Source organism: Drosophila subpulchrella, chromosome X, assembly GCF_014743375.2.
Source record: "Drosophila subpulchrella strain 33 F10 #4 breed RU33 chromosome X, RU_Dsub_v1.1 Primary Assembly, whole genome shotgun sequence".
In the NCBI taxonomy this organism is placed as follows: domain Eukaryota; kingdom Metazoa; phylum Arthropoda; class Insecta; order Diptera; family Drosophilidae; genus Drosophila; species Drosophila subpulchrella.
This window is the reverse complement of record NC_050613.1, coordinates 10,284,461-10,308,411: the sequence shown is the minus strand read 5'-3', so window position 1 is coordinate 10,308,411 and position 23,951 is coordinate 10,284,461. Positions and strand designations below refer to the sequence as shown.

Genomic DNA, 23,951 nt, shown 5'->3' with positions numbered 1-23,951 from the left:
ACACACACACAGACACACAAATACACACAACCCGTATGTGTGTGAGGCAGGCTTTTCCCCAGGATGGTTGGCTTTTGTTTTCTATGGCTTATCTTCATAATGTGAATGTCGCCGTCGCTGTCGCTGTCTCTGTCTCTCATTGCAGAAAGTAACTGATAGCAGTTACAACTTTTTGCTACTCACACATACACAGAAACGCGCGCACACACACACCCAAACACGCACGTGGGCCTGATACTCGTATATTTTGTAGCATACTTTTGTGAGCCAAAAACTTTAATGAAACGCCAAAGCGCAAAACTTTCGCTTTTTGTTTCGTTTAGCCGAATGCGATAAAAATGAAAGACAGAGAAAGAGACGGGTAGTCGAGAATGAAAGAGAAAGGGCTATGCATACGAGTGTATATTAATCGCACTTCCCCTCGACTGTCAGCTGCATTGGACAGAATGAAGCGAAGAAATATGAGTGGGGTGCCTGCCATAGACATGGATTTTTCATTCGGAATTCCGATTTGCCTCAAATGGCTTAATCATGGGCTATCAAAAACCCCCTTTCTTTCGCCCGATTTTAAGTTTGCACTTTTTACAAAGGCAGAAAAAGAGAGCGGGGAAATGGATCTACATCTGTTACGCTTAAAGTGCCACAAATTGCCCGGGCGAGTTCTCAGCGCGGAAAAGCACTTTCCCCACGCAAATGCCGCAAAATGAGCCATTTCAATGGACCCAAAGTGCCAGCAATGCCTGCCGGCTATTAAGCAATCGCCGTCAAAATCACGCGCCGCCATGGAAAAGGCCTGAAAACCGACTGGCACACTCTAAAAATAAACCATTAGTCAGTAAAACTGCCAAAAACAACCAAAAACCTCACATTTACAGCCATGCTGAAAATAATACAAGTGCGCTAGGCCAGATAATTAAACCAAAATTATTTTTGCCAAGCCCTCGAAACCGACTAATTTATTATATCAAGTGATTGATAGAGTATACCTACAAATTTAACCATTTAGCTGCAGTTATGAAAAACCCAACGTGGCATATCGAAACTAATTATTAAGCTAAATGCCGCAGCAAGGAACCGCAGAGAGCTTAACTCATTCAACAACAAGTTGCAAACTTTCTGCTTGAATACGCACTGGTGAAAGAAAAGAAAGAAAAGAAAGGCGACCAAGGAAAACAAACTTAAATAAATAAATAGCAAAACAAAATACCGTAAACAAATTCCGAAATTGTTTCGCCTTTACGCTCACAAAAGCTCACAGAAAGCCACAAAACAATGCAACACCAACTTGCCAGCTGGCGGGTGGTGCAGTGGGTGGTGCAGTGGGTGGTTCAGTGGGTGTATTCCAGTGGGTGGAAGTTGAAGTTGAAGTTTCCTCACCTGACAGGTGCAACAGCGGCGGAGACTTTACCCTAGCCGGGGGCGTTATAAATTTCGAACAGAACACAAGTTTGAAACACACGGCTGGGAAATGTTCCTCAGCCCGCAAAACTTTATATATCCCATATACTATATGCATACAAAACAACGCACAGTTTGGTCTCCCAGTTAGTTTCCATTAAAGATAATCTCTGGATTTTGAAAAACAACAGGCTATAAATTGGGTACACGACTTTGGCCCAGTGCGGTGCAAGGTGCAAGGTGGCAAAAATTAGCACAGTCATTTTACAAGTTCAATATTTGTATAGGGGAAATCTTTAGGTTGACAATTGTTGGTTGGTTATACTAAAATACTTTTTCTCAATTTTCACAAAAGATATCTTTAGAATTTTTTGTTATTTTTATGGTATTCTGCTATCTAGTATTATTTATTTATAATATATGAAGCAATTAAAATTGGTGTGGCTTTAAAATACAATTTCTCAAATATCACAAATGATATTTTTAGAATTTTTGGTATTGTAATAAAATATGTATTTGTAATTTTAAAAATCAGAAAAATCATATGATAACTATAAAATAATTTACAATCTTTCTAATTTCAAAATGGTTTGTTTTGATGTATGGAAGGACTTAGTCAGGTATTTTTTATTCATTTTCATCAAACCGACCCTTCATTCATTCATCTATTTTTGGGAAAACTTTACGCACAAGTTTTCCGAGCCGCTTACGGCTGGTATGTGGGTGGTTTCCCAGGTGGTTGGGTGGTTGGGTGGTTGGGTGGTTGAGTGGGTGGCTGCCCATGTCCCAGACGTCAGAAGTTGCAACCAGAGACAAGTTGGAGACGCCAGAGAGCAGTACATGGGGCGAATGGCGAATGGTGAATGGTGAATGGATGGGTGGACGGGAGGATGGGTGGCTGGGGAAAGGTGTAGGAAAGTCCTGGGGAGAGGACAAAGCATTTAAGCAGTGCTCATCGCCCTCTAAGCCGTTGGCGTTCCCCAGCGTTGTCCTTGGTCCTTGGTCCTTGCCGGCTGCATTAGCATTAGCCACTGGCAACTGGCAACTGGCCACTGGGTGCGGAGGGGGGTTGGCGAGGGAAAAGTCCTCAGGGGGTGGTGTCTGCCAAAGAGATTTGACTGGCTGAAGGGTATACAGTTTTGTGTTCAGTGCGTCGACATTCTGGTTGCAATTTGCTGATAAGGCAGAGACAACGAAACTTTTAACTGACACACGGAGAGAAATGGAGGGCAATTAATTTAGTTCCCATTTTTAAATTTAGCAACATATGTATATTCATTTGATTTTTATGGCAAATATGGGAAATATGTTAAAATGTATGTGAAATGAAAGTGTTTTCCATTTGGGTAAGTACTTATGTAAAACATTTTATTTTTCTAAAGTGCACTTTCATTTTTAATACAAGTACTTAAATACTTAATATTACTAAGTTTCAATTTAATTAATTTTAAATTATACCATATTGTAATAGTTTTTGGTGGTATACCATTTTAAAGAATGTATTGAATGAATTAAAATGTTTTTAAGAAATTAACTCTTTTTTGAAAAGCCCCGTTTTTCTATAGAATACCAAATGTTCTTAGCAAATACATAGGTGTTTCAGATATGTTATATAGTAACTTATTAAATTATTTTTGAAATATCTTAATCAAGCCCCCCTTTTCTCCCAGTGCACCCCTTATTCTTCCTTATCTGCGAGACAATTCTGCCATCAAAAGTCACTCAACGTTTGGCCCATCTGCCCCCTTTCCGGCACTTGGGCCCCCGCCTTTTGTGTAAATTATTTTAAAAGTGTCTTAAAGTTTTCAACGAGCTGCGGCAGAGGGGGTGTCAGGTTAAGTATTTTGGGGATTTTTCCGTACGTGCCGATCCCCGAGTGCAATTGAAGGCCCTCTGCGCTTAATTCGCTTTTCGCTCGCTTTATAATTGTATTTATTTTCATTATTTTAAGCTCTGCATCGCCTTCGTCCGCGTTATTCCATCTAGCCGTGTTGCTTTCACTGCACGATTGCGACAAATTGAATTTGGAATTGCAAACAACAACAAAAGAGGGGCAAGAATAAAAAATTGAAATCAATTAAAAGCTAGCGCACTGACTAACAATGCAAAAATATCAAAAAAATAATAAAGAAGTGGTGGAAAATGATAACACAAGAGTGCCAGACAATTGTATTTGTTCAGGGAATAAAGTTTTAAAATGCATAAAATACGTGTGACTTTAAATGCTTTTGCTAGTTTAGAATTTAGCAAAACAAACAGTAAATATTGGTGATCATAAAATATTAAGTAAATAATAGTGTAACGAGTTACTAAGGTCAATGAAAAAGAATGAAATCCATATTCATGTAAAAGGGAAATTTTTGAATATATTTAAGGCCAAAAAACTCCAGGAAAAATTGACAGGACCCTCAGCTAGATTTTTCAATTTATTTTCACCTGTCCAAAAATGAATTTCATTTCTATCAATTAAATGTGCGGAGGTGCGCAGTGCAAATTGATTGATTTTTAGCTAAGGGAGGTCAGAGTTGCCGACAGCTGCAGCTGCCATCCTCTTTTTTTTTTTTTTTTTTTGAAGGCTAATCCTGGCCAGAACCGAGTCCTTGCCTGGTATTTGGGGCCAAATACGAGGACGAGTGCTCGCAAGTATGCTAAGTTCTTGTCGCCGTGCGGAAAAAGTAATTATTTTTGATTTATGACAAGTCAGACAGCCGCTTGGCCAGTCTCCTGCTTTTCGGGGGTAAGAACTGCATTAAAAGCGAGCCCTGGGAAGCACCTGAAATCCCCCACCAGCCCAGAGAAACCTGGTCCCCACATCATTTGTGAATGATGTCAACGCATGCATAAAACATGGCCGGTGCAAAAAAAAAGAAACGAGACGAAAAAGTCATGAAAGAATGTCTAGCTATTGGGAGCTCGAAGTTGGAAATACCTAGCAAAACAAAATAAATAAATTTATGAGAAATAAAAAATATGTAAATATAAATAGAAGGGAACTCAGAACAGTTTATATACTCCATAAAGTTAATTTAAACTTTTTATACCTAGCATTTTAATATATGAATTCCCTGAAACTGTGCAGCCGACAAACAAACTATGTATTTCAAAGTCTTAGGATGCTGTTAAAGATAAGATGTGTCTTCTGCCTCTTTATTTTTTCCCCTTTTAAAGAAACTAACAAACTTTTTAGGGAGACAAACTTGTGTTGAAAATTATAATACCACCCCTACCCCCGAAAAAAAGAGGTATGGGGTAAAAACATAGAATAGCGAGAAACTTATGACAACAAACATGCAACTTACAACTATGCAAATTGCGCGCTTTTAGCCGGCATCAACAACAAAAACAACGAGACAAAGGCTGCAGCAGGAAGTAGAAATATATGGGGGCAGAAATATTCATAAGTGCCTGGTGGGAGGGAGACAAGAAGCGGAAGTCGCTGTCGCATTATGAATTACATATTGCTATTGCTGGAAAAACTGGTGCGGGAAGGGGGGCAACACGGCGTATGCGTAATGCGACGATAGGCAGCAACTATTTTAATTATTGTCGCGCAAAGGCACACGAACACACAGCAAAAACGCTGAAATATGTTCAGTTAAGCAGTAAACTGCAGGCAAAAAGGGGAAAAGGGGGAGCTGCACTAAACATGCCTCGGAATTTCGTGCATCAGCGCACAAAGGCGGTGCCAAAGGGGGGTCGGAATAAAAAAAAAGGGGACTGGCACTGGAATTGAGGGCAAAGTGGAGAGGACTAAATGTGGAAAAAATCAGATTAAACAGCAATGGATTGTTCCCAATATGCATTTATATATTATATTTTTTATTTTATTCAAATAACAATATTATAATACTATATTATTACATATGTATGTCCATAAAATTATTTCCTTAACATCCGATTTCCGGCGGAAAAATGGGATTCAGATTTTAGTCAAAAAATCCCTCCTTTTTTTTGTTGTTTTTCAATCGAACCTTAGCCAAATCAAGGCGTACAGCTTAAAGACCGACTGTTTTGAGCAGCTTGCTAAATACGCTAACGATTCCTATCATTTTAATGAAAATTTATTTTTTGACCAGTTTTTGCATTTTTTGTAAGGGGTTTTTTTTTTGCGAAAATTGGCAAAAATTGAAATTTTTCAGATTTGAATGCCAATCGATTGGAAATTAAACAACGAGCTCAATGAGGTATGACATTCCTCATTCTGACTTTTATTTTTATTTTTCGCAGCCAAAAAACTGAATTTTTATGGCGAAACAATAGGGGTCAAATTCTTGTCAAAAATACGATATTCGGATTTCAGTCAAAAATTCGATTTTTCTTTCCGGTTTTTCAATCGTAGTTTAGCCAAATCAAGGCGTACAGCTAAAAGACCGACTGTTTTGAGCAGCTTGCTAAATATGCTAACGATTCCTATCACTTTAAGGAAAATTTATTTTTTGACCAATTTTCGCATTTTTTGTAAGGGGTTACATCACTTTTTTTGCAAAAATTGGCAAAAATGGAAATTTTTCAGGTTTGAATGGCAATCGATTGGAAATTAAACAACGAGCTCAACGAGGTATGACATTCCTCATTCTGCTTTTTATTTTTATTTTGGCAGCCAAAAAACTCCATTTTTATGGCGAAAAAATAGGGTCCAGATTTTTTCTCAAAAATACCATATTCAGATTTCAGTCAAAAATGCGATTTTTCTTTCCGGTTTTTCAATCGTAGTTTAGCCAAATCAAGGCGTACAGCTAAAAGACCGACTGTTTTGAGCAGCTTGCTAAATACGCTAACGATTCCTATCATTTTAATGAAAATTTATTTTTTGACCAGTTTTCGCATTTTTTTTGCGAAAATTGGCAAAAATGGACATTTTTCAGGTTGGAATGCCAATCGATTGGAAATTAAACAACGAGCTCAACGAGGTATGACATTCCTCATTCTGACTTATATTTTTATTTTGGCAGCCAAAAAACTGCATTCTTATGGCGAAATAATAGGATACAGAGTTTTTCTCAAAAATGCGATATTCAGGTTTTAGTCGAAAATACGACTTTTCTTTTCCGGGTTTTCAATCGTAGTTTAGCCAAATCAAGGCGTACAGCTAAAAGACCGACTGTTTTGAGCAGCTTAAAACCAATGCTAACGTTCAATCGCCTTGAGGAAAAATAATTTTTTGTCCAATATTCGCTTTTTTCATAAGGGGGTAATCAGGTTTTTTTTTTTAAATATTACATAATGTAAATGGTTCTAGATTTGAATGCCAATAAACTGAAAAGTGAACTACGAGCTCATCGAGGTATGGCATTCCCCATTCTTATCTTTACAAGCATTTTGCCTGCCAAAACACTGAATATTCTCCTTTTCCCTTACAATATCTACAAAGGAATATCAGAACAGCTGCGAAAAATGTCATAATCAAAACAAGCAAATGCCGAGGATATATCAAACTATATATATAACTATAGCAACTGATTGAGTCAACTAACAAAAGTTCAAAATGCAATAAAGCAAAAACCAGAAATACCAAAGGAAATCCAATTCAGTGGCTCCGGAGCATTGTAGAAACCTGCCAGGCGGACGGACGCACCTGGGAGTAGAAAGCTGCAAGTAGAGAGCTGCAAAAGATCCCAATCATTTGGTCCTGCTCAAAGGAATGCCAGCGTGTCCAGGTGTGCGCCCTGCAGTATGCAATACATTTTTGTGTCTGCAGCTGTGACAACACAAAGGGCGGTGGGGCGGAGGGGCGTGGCTAGTTGCACCGTGAGTGATATATGTCCACCTGTTAGTGTCACCTGCGCGGAGGTGCAGGCAAGACACAATGCCAAAGTAAATAAAAATCCAAACTAAATTGAATTTTTTGCATGCACTCGAAAAAGTTTGGACTTAAAAAAAAATTTAGAAAAGGTTCTTTACAATCTGTTTTACCTATAAACGATCAAAAACACGAAATATATTAATCTATACCTTGTACAATTTATAAAAGTGATTTCTAGGGACTCCAAATTCTGAGAGAAATATATTTTTTCTACGGAAATATATGTATTCAAAGGAATATTTTTTCTATTTGCAAGATCAGTTTTTTTAGTAATTTAATAAAATGTTGTTTTTAATAACTGCGATTAAAGCTTGAAAGACTTTTATAACTTAGTTCCATTTTTTTCTAGTGTTTTGGTATAGTAGTATTTTTGAATATTGTTTTCTAGTATTTAGACTATTTTAAACTTGTAGTTCCATATTTTCTAGTATTCAATATGATACGACTATTTTTGGCTTCGTTCTAGTTTTTTTTTATATTCCAATGATTTTAAAGAAGTTTTTGCCAGTGCCCTCTGCCACTGCAACATGCCACGCCCAGATGATACCACAACGGGCCATTGTTGTTGCTGTTCTTTCCTTTTAATTTATCAGCATATGAAAATCTGCAACTGCAACTGAAAGCGAGGCAGCAGCTTGAAAGGCTCCCCTCGATTGCATATTTCCCATGCAAATTCGGCTTGCTTTGGCTCGGTCAGTAGTACACCATTTCCAAGGATGGCCACACAACTTGGCCATGGCAAAAGCAATTTGCTCTGGATAAATGGCGCCCAGTGAAAGGGAAGAGTTCCGCTTCATTTTTTTGTTAGCCATTTTTTTTTGCAGCCATTTTTTTTCTTAGCCATTTTTCATTTTTCGGTCCGCGCTGACAGTTTCCCTGGAGAAAGCGATAGTAAGTGGGTGGGCGCTTAAAAATTCAACAAGAGAAATGCGTGAGCGGCAAATGAGTCGCACCTGGGAAATGGGGGAAAGCGGCGAGGAAAGTCAGTGTGAATAAATGCATGAAATGAATGAGTAAATAGCTCGAATGACTAACTGCGCGGCATTTTCGCTCAAGACATTTTCCATCCCATCCCATTCAACACCCAAGCCCCTAACTTTCACCATACTTTCCCCCATCATTGTTATCCCACGAGTTGGGCGGCATTTTCTCGATTTGCTAAATTACCAAGACGATGCGATGCTGTCGACAGCCCAACAGCCCAGATGAAGATAAAGCCAGATGTATGTACGAGGAATAATTGGGGCTCTGGAAGAGTTGGCTACCCTGCGAAAGGGTCTAAACCGAGAGATGGCCAACAATTTATGGCTGAATGTAAAAGCATTTTTATAGTTGTGTGCGAAATTGATTGAAACTTTAGTGGATTGGCGTTGTAGATACACCCAGAGAAACAGGGCTCTATCATATAGTATTATATCTAATAAATAAAAAATTCAAAGTAATAAATAAACATATTCCTGTTCATCCCAGAAGTATTTAGTTTATATGGGGTATTCCAAGTAGCTTTGAAAAACCGCTTTGCAAATCATTTCCAATGGCAATTTAAATGCCTGCAGTATTTTAGTGCCCCATCAAATGAGAGTTCGAATCAACAAACTGAAAACCCTAGCTCTCCCGAAAACCCCCCATCGAATATCATCTTAATAAATCAGAGATTCTTCCACACTAACCAGTCTAATCCGGCAATTCAGCTGATCCCAGAATAAAACTAATATCCCTGGGTGAAAGAAAAGAAAAAGGACCCCAAGCAAATGGGGTGTGCAAAAACAAAGGGAGAATCGGAAAAAAAGGTGTGAAAATTCAGGGAAAACACATCTCTCGATGGTTATGTGCGTGCGTGCAAAAGAGATAGTGGAATGGAATGTCCTTTGGCATTCGAAAATGGCAATATCAAAATTTACATACACCCATATCCTGATTATCCCTTAAGCATGAATTATTGAAAGCGTAAATACCAAAACACGGCCGACAGTCGACAGTCGACAGTCGAAGGAGAAGGCACAAACAAGCCAACAAAACTGACAAGAGATGGGGACAACAATGCGACAGAAGTTCCTCGAGAGTGGCTTTTTAGGGATGCTGATAATGATTATAATGATGACGATGTGTAGAGTAAGTTATAGCCGAGGTTGGGGGAAAACTCAGCCAGACGACGGCTTAATTTTCACATGACAAACAAAAAAAGACAGGCCGAGTGGAGACATTTTGAATGGCACACAAGCTAAATAAGAGAAAAAATTTCAAAAAAAAAGCAAAAACAACAGAAATGAGAAACAGAAACAGGTTGAGTGCGGATTCTAAAGTGGGTTGAATGGCTAAGGGGGGAGTATGGGTCGGTAGGGTGGACCAAAACGAGAGCCCAGTGACAGAAGCGGGTAAGTGATGAGGTGCGATGATGCGTAGAATGTTGGACGAGCAGTTAAGCAAAGCGCCTAAGACAACACAATTGAATCGAGTCAACGAGGGTCCCACCGAGGCTAGGAAAATATTTTAGTTATCCTTACCAATATTTTAAAGAAATATTATCAAAATATAGCTACTTTAATAATTTAAAAGTCAAATTAATGAGAGAAAAAACATTTGAACAGTTTAATTTAAGGACTTTGTGCCATTAAGTAAATTTTATACATTCCAAAAATATTATTTCCAAGTTAAATTTAGATAACTATGCAAGTGTAAAAACGTATCACAATATAAATACTTGAAGAATTTCACAGTTAACTGAAATTTAAGATAATATCATAATTACCAAGGTTTTTTGCCTTATAACACTTATATGAGCTCCTACATTCTTAGGAAATCTTACCAAGTATTTAAAATCTCAAAAAACTATTTTTCTAAAGTTCCAAGCTTTAAAAACTGAAATCTGAAAACCAATAACTTTTCGATAGCCCCTCGGCCCGCATTTAGGCAAATACACTCTCACTCGAGCACATTCACTCACACGCACACAGGCAGGACTCACTCACTTGGATAAATGTGTCTACAACTGCAGATAGCTTTCGCTGTATGTTTGTGTGTGTGTGTGTGTGCGAGTGTTTGTTTATTTGTTTTTATTTTCGAACGCGTGTGTGTGAGTGTGTGTTTGGTTCAACATCCTTTGGCGCCCGTTCCGGGATATGTCAGGAAAATCCTGTTAAAAGTTTGCCATAAATCCTATTTACATATTTTCATCTGCTGCGGCTCAAAAAGAGTTGCGTGAATATGTCTTGGCCACGCCCCCACCCAAAATGGAAGAAGAAGAAGAGGGGGCGGGGCCGAAAGGAAAATAGTCATATCAATTGTTTAGGCAAATAAATCATAAGACTTCCTGGAGGCCTTCATCTTTGCTATCAGCACAGAGAAAAACAAACACGTAATCTAATAATCTAAACATTTTTCCATTTCAATGTTGGTCAATTTGTTGACCCATTTTTATGTGTGTAACTTTATTAGTTATATGATCTTAACCGAGATATAGCTATACAATAAATTTGTTTGTTATTAAAATGTTTTTTTACTGCTTATGATAGCTATTTGATGCCTCACTGAATTGACCAAGTTTGAGGCCTTAATAAATCTGTAGCCTAAGCTCTATTGGTTTTTAATATATTTTTAATGTGACATTTTTCTTCCTGCTTTTTTATAATACTAATACAAAATTGGTGTGCTTTTCTCCGTGTCATCCGCTGACCTCGTTTTTCATTTTCCCCATATCCCTGGCCAGGGTTCACACAGTGCTTCCTTCCCTGACTTCCTTCCTTCAGTCGCCGTCTTGCGGAGGCCATTCAGCATTTCAACTTCGATTAATGTTGCCAAAAAATCGGGCAGTTGGGTGGACGGGAAAAGAGATGGCGCACAACAAATGGAAAGAGAGAGTTGCCATTGTTCGCCGCACTTTTGTCTACCAGTCATCGGGCTCCGCTTTCAAGGATAGTCACCAGAAAAGTCGAAAGTCATTCCCCCAAATGCCCAGAACTCATTTTGCATCTAAAAGCCCCAAAAGATACCTATAAGCAGTCACATAGAATGGTACATTTATGTTCTTTTTTGGCAACACATTTAATTGGAAAATTTTAATGTTTTTTGGAAGCACTTGTCTTGTACTTTTAAAAGGCATGAAGAAGCACTATTATATTGAACATAGCTGTATTTTATCGAAATATTGTAAATCTAATCAAAATGTTTTTATTTATTTATTTATGATCTATGATTAGAGCGCTATCAAGTAAAAAAATGTTTTTATTTTTTAAAAGTAGTTTAATAAATCTAAAAATATTTCTTCATTTAATACAAATTTTGTTTTTTACTTTTAAAACCATATAGAAACTTTATTATTTTTAATACTTCTGTATTTAAGTGAAATATTTTAAATCGAATTGAAAAATTATTAATATTTTTTAAAAGTAGTTAGATAAATTTAAAAAATATTATTTTTTGTTTTAAAAGCATGCAGAGATTCTATTATTTTGAACACAGCTGTATCGGAATATTGTAAATATAATTGAAATGTTTTTGTTTTTTAAAAGTAGTTTAAACGGTTTAAAAAAATAATTCCTTTTTAACAGCATTTTGCTTTTGCACGTTTAAAACCGTACACAAACTGTATTATTTTCAACATTTAATCAAAGCTTTTGAACATTTTAAATCCAATTAAAATGTTTTTAAAGTTTTAAAAGTAGTTAGATCTAAAAAAATTTAGAAAACAATTCTTTTTTAATACCATTTTTGCATTTGCCATTTTAAAACCATATGCAAACTCTATTATTTCGAGCACTGCTGTACGTATACATTTATGTACATACATTTATTTGGTATCTGCTTAATCCTTGGCCAGTGGGCGCATTTGTTATGCTAAGGATTCATTTTTGCATATGCTTCTTACCCCTAACCGAGCTGAGATTCCGGGTATTAGACTTAGGCACCGTCTCAGCGCCAGTCGCTCATCCTTAGCCTTGGTAAATACATTTTGAATAATTGTTCTGGACATCGGACATTGGACTTTGGACATTGGACTTTGTGAATGTGTGTGTGTGTGTGGCGAGGAAAATCCTTTTCGGAGAAACTCAAATTCAAATGACTGTAAATGGCACAATCCTTATGCATATTTCATAGTTCCCTAGCTCCTTTTGTTGTGTCGATGTGCAAATGTTTGTTTTCACTTTCCTTTGTCCTTTTCCTGGGTCTTAAGAGGCTACCCAGAATTTGTTTAATCGACAAATTCGTGCACAATTCATTCCCCAGTCCTAATGTGAACATTTGTAAGCCGAAAAAATGAGTTTGTTCTTGCATTTAGCTTATTTCCGACAGATTTAAACCCATTTATTGCAACTCAAATGCAGCTGGCAGATAATTTTCAAATGAATAAAACTATATTTCGACTTCAATGTGCATAGAATTTATTTGCCCGAACTACTGTTCTTAGTTTATGGGTGAGCTGTTTTAATTCGTGAGTGTGGACATACGTTACAAATTTATGATTGTTAAACTAACGAATTATTAATAAAATAGGCCGCCATTAATAAATGGGGGACAGGAAGTGATAAATGAAGAGCAGAAATGCATAGAACAAATAAAACGAAAATGTTTTTTATTACTGCAAATATAATTGTCTATATTCTATTCTGAATTAATTATTATTATGTGATAAGAGGCGTTTTTAAAAGTAAGCCTTATTTATGGCTATGGCTACAAAATCAATATAATACCCCTCCAAAGCGACATATCAATTAATATAAATTTAAAACTGCATAAATAATAAATCTCCATCAAAAAAAAAGGTCTTATATCAAGCCAATCTTTGGATAATGTAAATACATAAAAGTAGAAATATTCGCATTGTCAGTTTGATTTACATGCAGGATTGGCTGGTAAATGAGTAAATAAATAACAAGGATGTTGCAAATGCGTTCAGCCAATTTTCCACCTGCCCCAGGTGGCGGGGAAAATGAACCTTAATCACATTAAAGGAGCTCGGCGGCTTCTTACATATGCTACCCGCAAACATGCCTATATAAATCGTCGCTTGTCAGTGGCAGGCATTAGCTCATCTCGTCTCATCTTCAGTTTTCATTGCGTATACGCAGCGTATGCCCCCCTGGGGTGAAAATGCGCCCCCCCGTGGCTACGGCTATGCTATTTCTTTATTTTCTTTCATTTTTTTTTTGCCTTGCAGCGTGACAGCTGGCAGATTGAATCGATGGCGGGTAAATCACAATTGCCACGCCCAGTTTTTGGGCCCAAACAAAACTCAATTAACGGTTGAGAGGATAAAGCTGTTGAGGAGACAACAAAGTCAAAGGTCCCGAGCATATATGCACACAAAAAATAGTCCAAAAAAGAAATGGGTAGCACCACTTTTTAGTGCAACTCTGTTGACCATAATAAAAAAAATGCAAAAAAAAAAGGGGAGGGAGCATTTGACTGCATTGGTAATTGAAGAGGAAATGGTAATGAAAGCGGGCGGCAACCCAAGTGGGCGGGGCTGGCAAAAGAGTGAGGACAAAGTCGCCTTATTGTGTGGCACATTGTTAACTTTTGCCGCAGCCCGGGGAATCGAATGGGGAAAGAGCAGTACGGAAAAATCGCATGGGGGGGGGTGAATTTTCCGAGACCGAAATAAGCACATATAAAGCTGTGACTTTATAAAATCCTCTCACAAACATTCTTTAAAAGCAATAAATGCAATCAAACAAGCACTTACTAAAACAGAAGAATAAAAAAGATATTTTCAATTTGCCTATGATTTTCAAATGTATTTGATTGTTATGTATAATTGTCTACGAACAAAAAGTCTTTGAAAATTAAAGAAATGTACTCATTCGTATATTTCTCGAACTTAAATAGTTCTTGGGAGCAAATTAAACAAATGAAAGTCAAAAAAGCGGAAAAATCACAGTTAGACACTTGTGACAAATGGGAAATATATGTGTGTGCACAAGCAGATAAAATGACAAATTTACACACAAATGAATGTCCGAAAGGCAGAACAAATAAAATAAAATATCGAGGGAATATCAAGACGAGAGCAAAAAGCAAATTAAGAAAAATGTTCGAACCGAAACTGATTAAACACCGGTGACAAACAAATGCACAAATATTTGTGGATATTTTCGGCTTTGTGAACTGTGCAAATTGGGCAAATATTTTGAAATATTATTTTTTAAATTTGCATGAAACAAGTGGAAGTCATTCCACATGGCAAAAATATACAGCAGTAAAATATATTTATTTATATATAAAGAATAATAATAAATAATGAATTTTAAACAGATTTTCTAAAAAAAAATGAAGCCCACCACTTAGGCTTAAACTTAATGTTTAATTTCCACCGTCCTTATCCCATGGAAATACTTAATCCGTTGAGTTAAATTAGCTTTTTCAACGGGTTCTCCACGATTTTTTGCTTTTGTAAAGAAGCAACTTACGCAAGTGGAAAATGCGCCGAGCTTATTATTTAAAATTTTCCCCCTCAAAAAAAAGGAAGTACACACGCACACTCCTCGCAAAAACACACACACACACATACAGACTAAGGGGAAGACCATCCTCATCATCGCAAATCTCAAAATGCTTCCTGCGGCTTTTTTTTTTTTGAGGAATTTCCAGTGCTATTAAAAAGTTTACGCGAATCAGGAAAAACGGCCACCGAAGCAGCAAAAGGGAAGTGAAAATGCCAGCGAAAAGGGGGCGGGGCCAGCCAGGCAGGAAGTAACGAAAAAACGAAATTATATATATTTATTATAATTTTTTATTTTACGCATTTTGTGCGTTGACTGCGGCCCACCAAAAAGAAGGGAAAATATCGCCCTCAGCGAGCAGGAAAAAAATGAGGAAAACACATTGAAAACCGCACGGAAAGTGCGAAATATGAGGGGGAAGAAGCGGAGCGGGTAAAGCAGGAAAAGCGGAAGCAAGACAAGGACGAAGTGGCAGGGGTCGATTGAAAAGTTTAAACTTTAAGTAGAAGTGAAGGTGCAAATTGGTATGAAAAAAAGTCTGAAAATATAAGGGATTAAAATAAAGGTGCGGGAAAAATGCAGATAATAAAATTCATACTTAAAAGCTGTTAAAAACATAAGCACTCAGAAAACAAACATAACAAATGTACTTACAAACAGATTAAATTTAGTTTTAAACATTTTAATTAGTGAATTAGCAATCTCTAAAGTAACAAAGTAAAAATTGTAAAACAAAAAGCTAAAATGAACAGTATCTGAAGTTTCTAAAAATAATGGTAACAAATATAGCACAAGTAACTTAATTTATTTTAAAGTACCCATATTTCCTGTTACGAAAGGCGTATATTTGTAAGAACAAATGTAAAATATATTCCAATCACATTCTAATCATACAAAAATAATTGTAAAACATAGAGAGAAATCCTTTAATCTATTTTAAAATAATATTCCTGTTACGCAAGTTAAATTTCTGTAAGAACAAATGTAATGTATATTTTAAAACATATTCTAACCATCAAAAAATAGTTATAAGATATATAAAAGAATCCCTTAATTTATTTTAAAAAATGTTTCCCAATACGTGTTTGTTTTTTTTTTTTTTTTTTAAATGTAAAATACATTTATAATCACATTCTAAACATCAAAAATTAAATAATCAATTAAACATATAGAAAATTGCTTAAATTATTTTAAAATATTTTTCTAGACACGAAAGTTTTTTTTTGTAAGAAGAAATGTAAAACATATTTCTAATCGCATTCTAATCATGAAACTGCTGGGGTGACCCTCTCTGTAAGCTAATTGGGGTAACAAATAGGCCTCCTGCCTTCACTCCGTATCTCTGGTTCTAGGCCTTTATATTTATTTTTATTAGCTGCCGTTCCTCTGCGCACCGGCCAGCCACTCTTTGTTTTGCCTTCGCACAGTTTTCACAGTTTTTCACAGTTTTCACACATTTTTCATTTCGCTCCTTTTACGTTTGCCTTGTTTTATTTCTATTTTTTTTTTTTGATTTTTTCTATTTTTTTGCATTGTTTTGTGCGGCAGCAATTAAAAATTGTTTTTTTTATGAGCAAACAAAAAATTTTGTTTACAACAAACAACAATAAAGCGGTAATAAAAAATCATAAAATGGCCGGCGCCAGAAAACAAGAAACAAGCGAAAAAGTGCTAATTGGTTAATTGTGTGTGTGAGCGAGGAGAACCGGTGCACCTGTATTCGTGCCGTGTCTCTCTGCTCGTGCGTGTGTGTGCGTGGGTGTGTGTGTGAGTTTCCGTTTCCCGCTCAATAATTTAGGTCCTTAAATTGACCTCCGCACAAAAGGGAACAATAAAAAAATACCGAGCCATCTCAATGGGCATTTAAGCAAATTTGTCTACACTTTAAAGTTGTCGCTTTTTGTATCTCTCTCGATTTTGTATTCGTTCTTTTTTGTTCTATTTTTTATATGTGTATATTTTTTTGTTGCTTAATCCTTTTTTGCGTTTGAAAGGCGTCAGCTGCAATGCAGACAAAACAGGGCCACGCCCACTGGCAGAACCCCCGATCCAGATCCAGATCCAAGTGGCGCTTGTTAGTTTAAACTGATTTGCAATGTTTGACATGGGCCATAAAAAGCAACGAGGCAAACGACGACGACAAGGATAACGGTGAGATGGAGATAGCACAAGGAGCGGGCCGAAGAAGAAGGACATTAGACCACTCGCCCAGGTCGCCACACTGAGCGAATGTGGGTGGTACATCGAAAAAAATCACTTGGGACTCGAAATCACCTTTAAAAGTAATTTTTAGGTGTCTAAAAGTATGCAGCAATATTTTTGAAACTCGGTAGTATAGATGGGAGAATATTCTTCATCCACTGCATACTATTAGGCATCTGAAAATTACATTTGAGCATGGTTTCAAAACCTAATTAATAAAATTAAGCATGCTTAATTTGCATATTTTGCCCTTTTTTGTGGTTTACAACAAACTACAGCATTTGTTTCCCTGAATTCCGTCGAACAAAGATAATTTCTGTAAATTTCACATTCGTACATTTCACATTTCTGGTTTTATTTGCAGATGTTAACTTTTTCTGCTAACAAAAAGGAATTTACTACCAATTAATTAAACAACTTTATGCAATTAATTAAGAAACTTTTAATTAAATCTTTTTACACAATTTTTACTCTCATCTGGTTAAATATTTTTGTGTGGCTTTGGCAAATTGAGCAACAATTCACGGGGCATGCACATAATTGCTGCTAATTTAATTTGCCTGGCATTCTCTTTTTTTTACAGTGCACCCTGGCTGTTTGATGGCCTGGCCTTTTGGCATTTCTAGGCCACCCTTGGGCTTTGTTTTCGAGCTGAATTTTCAGCGACTGTCAGGGAAGGGTCTTGCTCCTGGCCATTTCAATAATCTCTTCATTTGGCCGGGGCCACAATGATTTTTTCCATGTTAACATTTTATTTGCCTGCACAATGGGGCGTATGAGCAACGTGGCTCGAGCACATCGCCCAGCCACGTTGCTCATACGCCCCATTGTGCAGAAATTCGGACCCAAAGCCATAACAATGGCGAAACGAGAGCCACATTCTAAATGCTAAGTTCATTCATTCATTCATTCTGCACAGAAAACACAGGGAAACAGAGAAACACACAGATGCACACAGACATTTGCTTGTTTTTCGGCAACAATTAAAACGATTTAAATGCAAAACAGTCAACGCCAGAAGAGCACAGCCCCAAGTGGGTCATCTGCTGGCCGACACTGTATTAGCCAATTTCTGGATCGCCCCGATTGCCCCCGATATGGCCGAAAAGGAATGGCCGAGGCACAAAAGTCAACTGGCTAATACAGTTAAGCCAGCATGGAAAATGCATCGAAATGCATCTCGGTAGATTAGAATGCGGCATGCATTCAATGAAACAATGCCAAACATATATTTATGTGGCAAATTTTATTAGACAATCGCAAGCAGTGTACTCAATAAAATGGAGTAGGTACGAATAGGTGAATTATGATAATATTTTTAATCGCATTAACACATAATGGCACTGCCAATAAACACAAAGTATTTCTATCTCTAACAATTCAATAAAATCAAATCAATTACATTGAAAAGAACATCTGGCAATAAAAATTAAACCCCTTTTCATTCGTTGATAAATTGTGGTAATTACATTTACATGTGATCAGATAGACCAAATCGTTGGGCCTTTATTCACCAGTTGGCAAATAGTCACCCAAAAAGCCCCCCGCCCAAAAAAAACCACTCCACTCTCTTAAGTAAACTTGGCTTAATTACTTTTCGCCAAGCTATTCCATCTTGCCAAACGAATAATAAACATCAATTTAGTTTCCATGTCAAATGAAGGGTGCCAAAAGTGGCGGAGGATTTTGGCGCTTGGGCTCTAATTCAACATTTAATCAGTTCGTTTAATTTCCATGCACAAATCGCTATTTGTTGTTGTTCGGTCACAGTTCGGGGGCTTCCATTTGGCCCTTGACTTTTCCCATTTGCCCGGATTTTACCCGCTTTCCCACGATTTTCCCACGACGCCATGTTTTAGTGTGCGAATCGCTTTTGTTTGATTCTGTTGGCATTGCCATCGTTATTGTTGTTGCATTTAATTAAAAGCCCCGAATGCAGATTGAAGATGGCCAAAGTGGAGAGGGCAAAGTGGAGATTGGAGATTTCGGGGGGAACAGTGGCGAGTGGAGAATGGAGAATGGCTAACAATAGCTACATGCTGGCTAAAATGAATAAATAGAGGCGCGTTTGCTATTTTGACAACCGCAACAGCGGAAACACTGAGAAATATGTTAGTTTGTGTTTTAAATCTAAAAAAAACATATTTTTTAAACAGTTTCCTATTTATCGAAATATCTTCCTTTTATAAGGAATAGCCAGATCCTTTTTAATACTATTTAAAATATATTTATTTTATTTCTCTGTATTTCTTTGACTTGTATTCCTGGTTAAGGCAGGATTTTGTAAAAATCTAAATCCAATCGAAAAACATAAATTGCACAGTTGCCAATTTCTATATTTTACATTTTCATATTTATATATTTTTCTACGTGTAGCAATAACAACAAGCGTTGGCAGCAACAATGGCATTTCCACTCCCACTGGAGCCATTCAAGTCACACACAAGCGCGTAAACACGCACACTCACACACGTTTCGTAATCGCTCAAAATTGTTTGGCAAACATTTTAAACATTTTCTATTGCATACGCACAGGGGCAATTCTCAAAAGTTGCCCAAAAAACTGAAAATAAGGAAACGCTTGTTCTGGCCGATTTAATATCAAAGTCTGGGCGTGGTCATTCGCTTTAAAAGATACTAGGTATTGCTTATAAAAATTCCTAGCTATTTAAACTTAATGTTATTATTAATAAATTTAAGAAATACAATTTTTTTAAGCCATTTCAACCAATGAAACCATTTAAAATCAAGGGGGTTTCTAATTAAAAGTGGGCGTGGCAAACATGGGCTTCGTAGGAACTAATAGAATCTACATGCAAAGTGTAAACTATCTAACATAATAAAAACTATCTAACTGTTGAAAATGTGTGCACCACCTAACTTTCATTGTTTATAACTTTTTAATTAAAGGATGCACCAATATGCACCTACCGCATATTGAAACAAACAATTGAACAAAATCCAATTTAGACTTTTTAAAAATCTTATCTTACAGACGATAGGGTGGGCGAGGCACATCGGGATTTTAAACTTGTGTGGCGCAGGAATCTCTAGAATCTGCATGCTTAATACCAACTTTCTAGCTTTTATAGTTTCCGAGATCTCAGCTTTTATATATGACATATATGGCAACCGATCAAGAATATATATATACTTTATAGGATCGGAAGCGCTTCCTTCTACCTGTTACATACTTTTCGATAAATCCAATATACCCTTTTACTCTATGATCATGGGAATAATAATATAACAACTTTTCTGGACCCATAAACTTTTAACTTAGCCATATGTCTGAAATATATATGCGGGGATGCCACAACTTTGCGATTTCTGTGGCACTCTTGATGGTTAAATAACTCAATGGGGTTTCAAATTGCATAGTTTTGAGGCGACATCAAATAGATAATCTGAACTCTTTAAAGGGAATTCATTATTATTTCTTGATTTTTTTTGCCTTAAAGCTAACCCATATTTGCCCGTTTCCAACACGGCTTAACCCACATTGGGGCGCCTCGATTCGAAGGCACATATTTGCCTACCCAAGAAACAAAACATTAACTTTGGTCCTAATGCTAATCTTACCTTGGCACAAAAAGTATTTCGCCTGCCGCTGTAGTGGTGTCCCCGCACCCACACACACGCACACAGGCCCACGTGGTCCTTCACACGGACAGGGGCTGGCTTCCTTGTTTTGGTTTCTGGTTTCCTCGAACTTTAGTTTTCAATTTGCATTCGGTTCCTTCGGCTTACAAGCCCACCTTTTTCATTACGAATTTTCCAATATTTGTTTTGAAGTTTCAGCCTTGTTTCTTTTTTATATTTTTTTGGGTTAAGTTGTTTGGTTTAGAACATTAAAAAAAGAGAAAAAAAATTTGGTTGGTCTCGCTCAGCTGAACTTAAAATGGGAAAGATTTTTAAATACAAATTCAAAGTACATTTTTCCAATAGTCATTATTATTCATAAATATCTAGACGTCATTTTAAATAAAAAATGTTATGAAATTAAAATTTTTAAAGTACTAATAACCACATAATTCCAACACAAAAAGGGTTAAGACACATTGAAGTCTTGCTTAAATTAACGAAACTGTATTAAAAAATCATCAGAATCTTTTTTGAAAGTTTTAACCTAAGTTCGTTTCAAGTTTATTTTGTCAGAGAAAAAACTCGCCCTATTCAATATCTTATATTATCAAATTTTTAAAAAGTAATACCCATTAATAACAATTTAAAAACAAGGAAGAACGCTATAGTCGAGTACCTCGACTATCAGATACCCGTTACTCAGCTAAAGGGACCAAAGGAAAATGGAGATATGCAAGCAGCAAATGCGCCACCTACCGGCGGTAGACAGATTTAAGCGTTGTGGGCGTTAGAGTGGGCGTGGCAAAGTTTTTTTTAAATCAATCGATAGGTATTGACGAGACCAATACATTTCAGTTTAAATTTTTTATCTACCATGAAAATTGTGGGCGCCACAGACTTGGGCGGTTTGTGGGCGTTGGAGTGGGCGTGGCATATTCGCGTAATAAACTTGCGCTGCGCTCAAGCCTACGGAATCTAAATCTGAAATCTCGTTTCTCTATCTTTGATATTTTCCGAGATATCCGCGTTCATATTTACGATTTTTTGAAGTTTGTGGGCGGTTTGTGGGCGTTAAAGTGGGCGTGGCAAACTTTTTTTAGGTCAGTCGGTAGGTATTGATGAGAACAATACATTTCAGTTAAAATTTTTGTTCTAGCATCAAAACTGTAGGAGCCACAGTTTTGGGCGGTTTGTGGGCGTTAGAGTGGGCGTGGCACTCTTTTGAAACAAACTTGCGCTGCGCAGGAATCTCAGGAATCTGCATGCCTAATCCCAGTATTGTAACTCTTATAGTTTCCAAGATCTCAGCGTTCATACGGACAGACGGACAGACGGACAGACGGACAGACGGACAGACGGACAGACGGACAGACGGACAGACGGACATGGCTAGATCGACTCGGCTAGTGATCCTGATCAAGAATATATATACTTTATGGGGTCGGAAACGCTTCCTTCTGCCTGTTACATACTTTCCGACGAATCTAGTATACCCTTTTACTCTACGAGTAACGGGTATAATAAACATGAATAGTCCAGTCCAAGAACCCTACGTATTTTCTACTTATAAGTTTATCTTGCCAATTCCCAAGCTTTCGCATAAGTTTTCATTACAAGAAAGACCCCATTTGGTATGGTTACAATTTGAAAAGTAATAAATACTTTTAGCTGGCAATCAACAAGTTGTAAATTTGACGGGGATTCCCCTTTTCAATTTATTATTACGAAACATTGCATGTCAATTGATTTCTAATTCCCCTTGGCTGTTGTTGCCTTGGCAGCTCGCAAATAAAATCTCTCTTTTAGTTTGGCGCGACCTCCGCAATGACCGTGTAACAATTTCGGTTTTCTTTGCCCTCCCCCCCCTTTTTTTTGTTGTTGCATTTTCCCCACCCCATTTTCTTATTTTCAAACTATTTTTTTTACTACTTTTTTTTTGGTTGCCAAGAAGACGCGCGCAGCAGGCGAAAATTCAGAGAGCGCGCGTTTTTGGTTTTTGCTTATGGGGAAATATAATATTTCCGAAATTTGCCAAATTTCAGTTAGTTGCATTAAGCACTTGGTTAGGTAATTTTCTAGCCTTAAAATAGCAACACACACACACACACAGCTGCGCTTACAAATGGCCAACTTATGTAAGCGTTTTGTGCGCGTTTTGCACGCGTTTCGGGCGCTGCTTTTTCCGCCCACGCCACAAAGTTGCAACTAAAAATTTGTTAACCCCAAAGGATGGAAATGGAAAAAAAGTCTGCAACTTGTTTGCCCAGCTGTTTTGTTTGTTGTGGTTTGCTGGCTATTTTACTTTCCGCTTTCCCCCTGCATTTTCTGATCATTTTTTTGGCACTCAAATGGTTAATAAAAAATAAGCGAAGCTAGTTTGTTGAATAAATAACGAAAAAATAAAGTTTAAAAACAAAATAAAAACCTACAGCTGAGGCGGTCACATGCGCGACACAGACACAACACACCAACACACGCTCACGCAGACAGACAGACGAAAAGGGGGCGGGGCGGCAGAGGCGGCGGCGGCGGCGGGACGACGGCGGCGGCGGCAGCAACAACAACGACAACGACAACAACAAAAAAAAGAAAGGTATAAGAAACCAACAACAAACGACAACAACCGACGACAACGACGACGACGACAACAACTTTCGACTTTCCACGACGACAACGACAACTTGCGACTTTAGCGCGTTTTTTGTGCTGTTTTCCTGGTGATTTGGGAACTCTCTTTCCTTCTCGAAGCGAAACGCGTGCCGTCAGCGCTGAGTCCTGTTTCATACTATTTGGGGCCATCCTTGCATCCTGCCATCGAAGCCAAAGTCCCGTTCGCCCAGCATTTCCCACAGCCTCTGCTGTTCGACCGCTGTTAAGTGCGCCTGCTGCGGCACAAGAATTTCCCCGCTGTTAAAATTTCCCTGGCATGCGCACCGTGTGCCGCGAATATGCGAATGCGAATGCGAATGCAGGATGCGAATGCAGGATGCAGTTTCAATGCCAGCCGGCCAACGTTGCGGATGCGTGATGTGCATTGTTGCCACCGCTTTGCAGCGGTGATTGGGGGGGGGGGGATTTAAAGGGTCTCTGTTACTCGGAATTTGTCAGAATTATTACTACTGATTGCGTATCGAGGGGGTACGAGAATTTCCCCTGGAGATATAAGGTAGCTTTCTTACAAAATAGCTTGCTTTGCCTAGCCTTTGAGCCCCTTAAATCTCTTGTAATTATTATAATACAAGATAATAATTATTATAATATTTTATAATGTCCCTATAAGGCGAAATTTACCTAAATTATCACTGCTGCTAGGAACTTATACCAGTTTTACATTTGGCATTCCTTAATTCTGCAGCTGAAGTGGACTTTTAAGCACTTAAAATTAATTGAATTCAATTCCATTATAATGTTAGTTATTATGTAAAGGGCTTTTTGACTACTCGAGATCATGGGATATTCAAATAATTATTAAAATTCATTATTAAAGTTATTAGATCGCACAAAAATCATATAAAGGAAGGTAG

At 37.4% G+C, this 23,951-nt stretch overlaps 1 protein-coding gene across 4 annotated transcripts in view; it reads right to left on the bottom strand.

The window, feature by feature from the left end:
* LOC119556727 (acetylcholine receptor subunit alpha-like) overlaps positions 1–23,169 on the bottom strand; it is a 106,630-nt gene extending 83,461 nt beyond the window's left edge. For 2 of the 4 annotated variants that reach the window (XM_037869125.1, XM_037869128.1), the window contains exons 1-2: positions 22,857–23,169; positions 20,425–20,651 (exon numbers count right to left, since the gene is read on the bottom strand). The gene's annotated coding sequence lies outside the window, so the exon portion shown is untranslated. The remainder of the gene's footprint in view (positions 1–20,424; positions 20,652–22,856) is intronic. The other 2 variants (XM_037869126.1, XM_037869127.1) reach the window with 2 other exon arrangements.
* Positions 23,170–23,951: the final 782 nt, after the last annotated feature.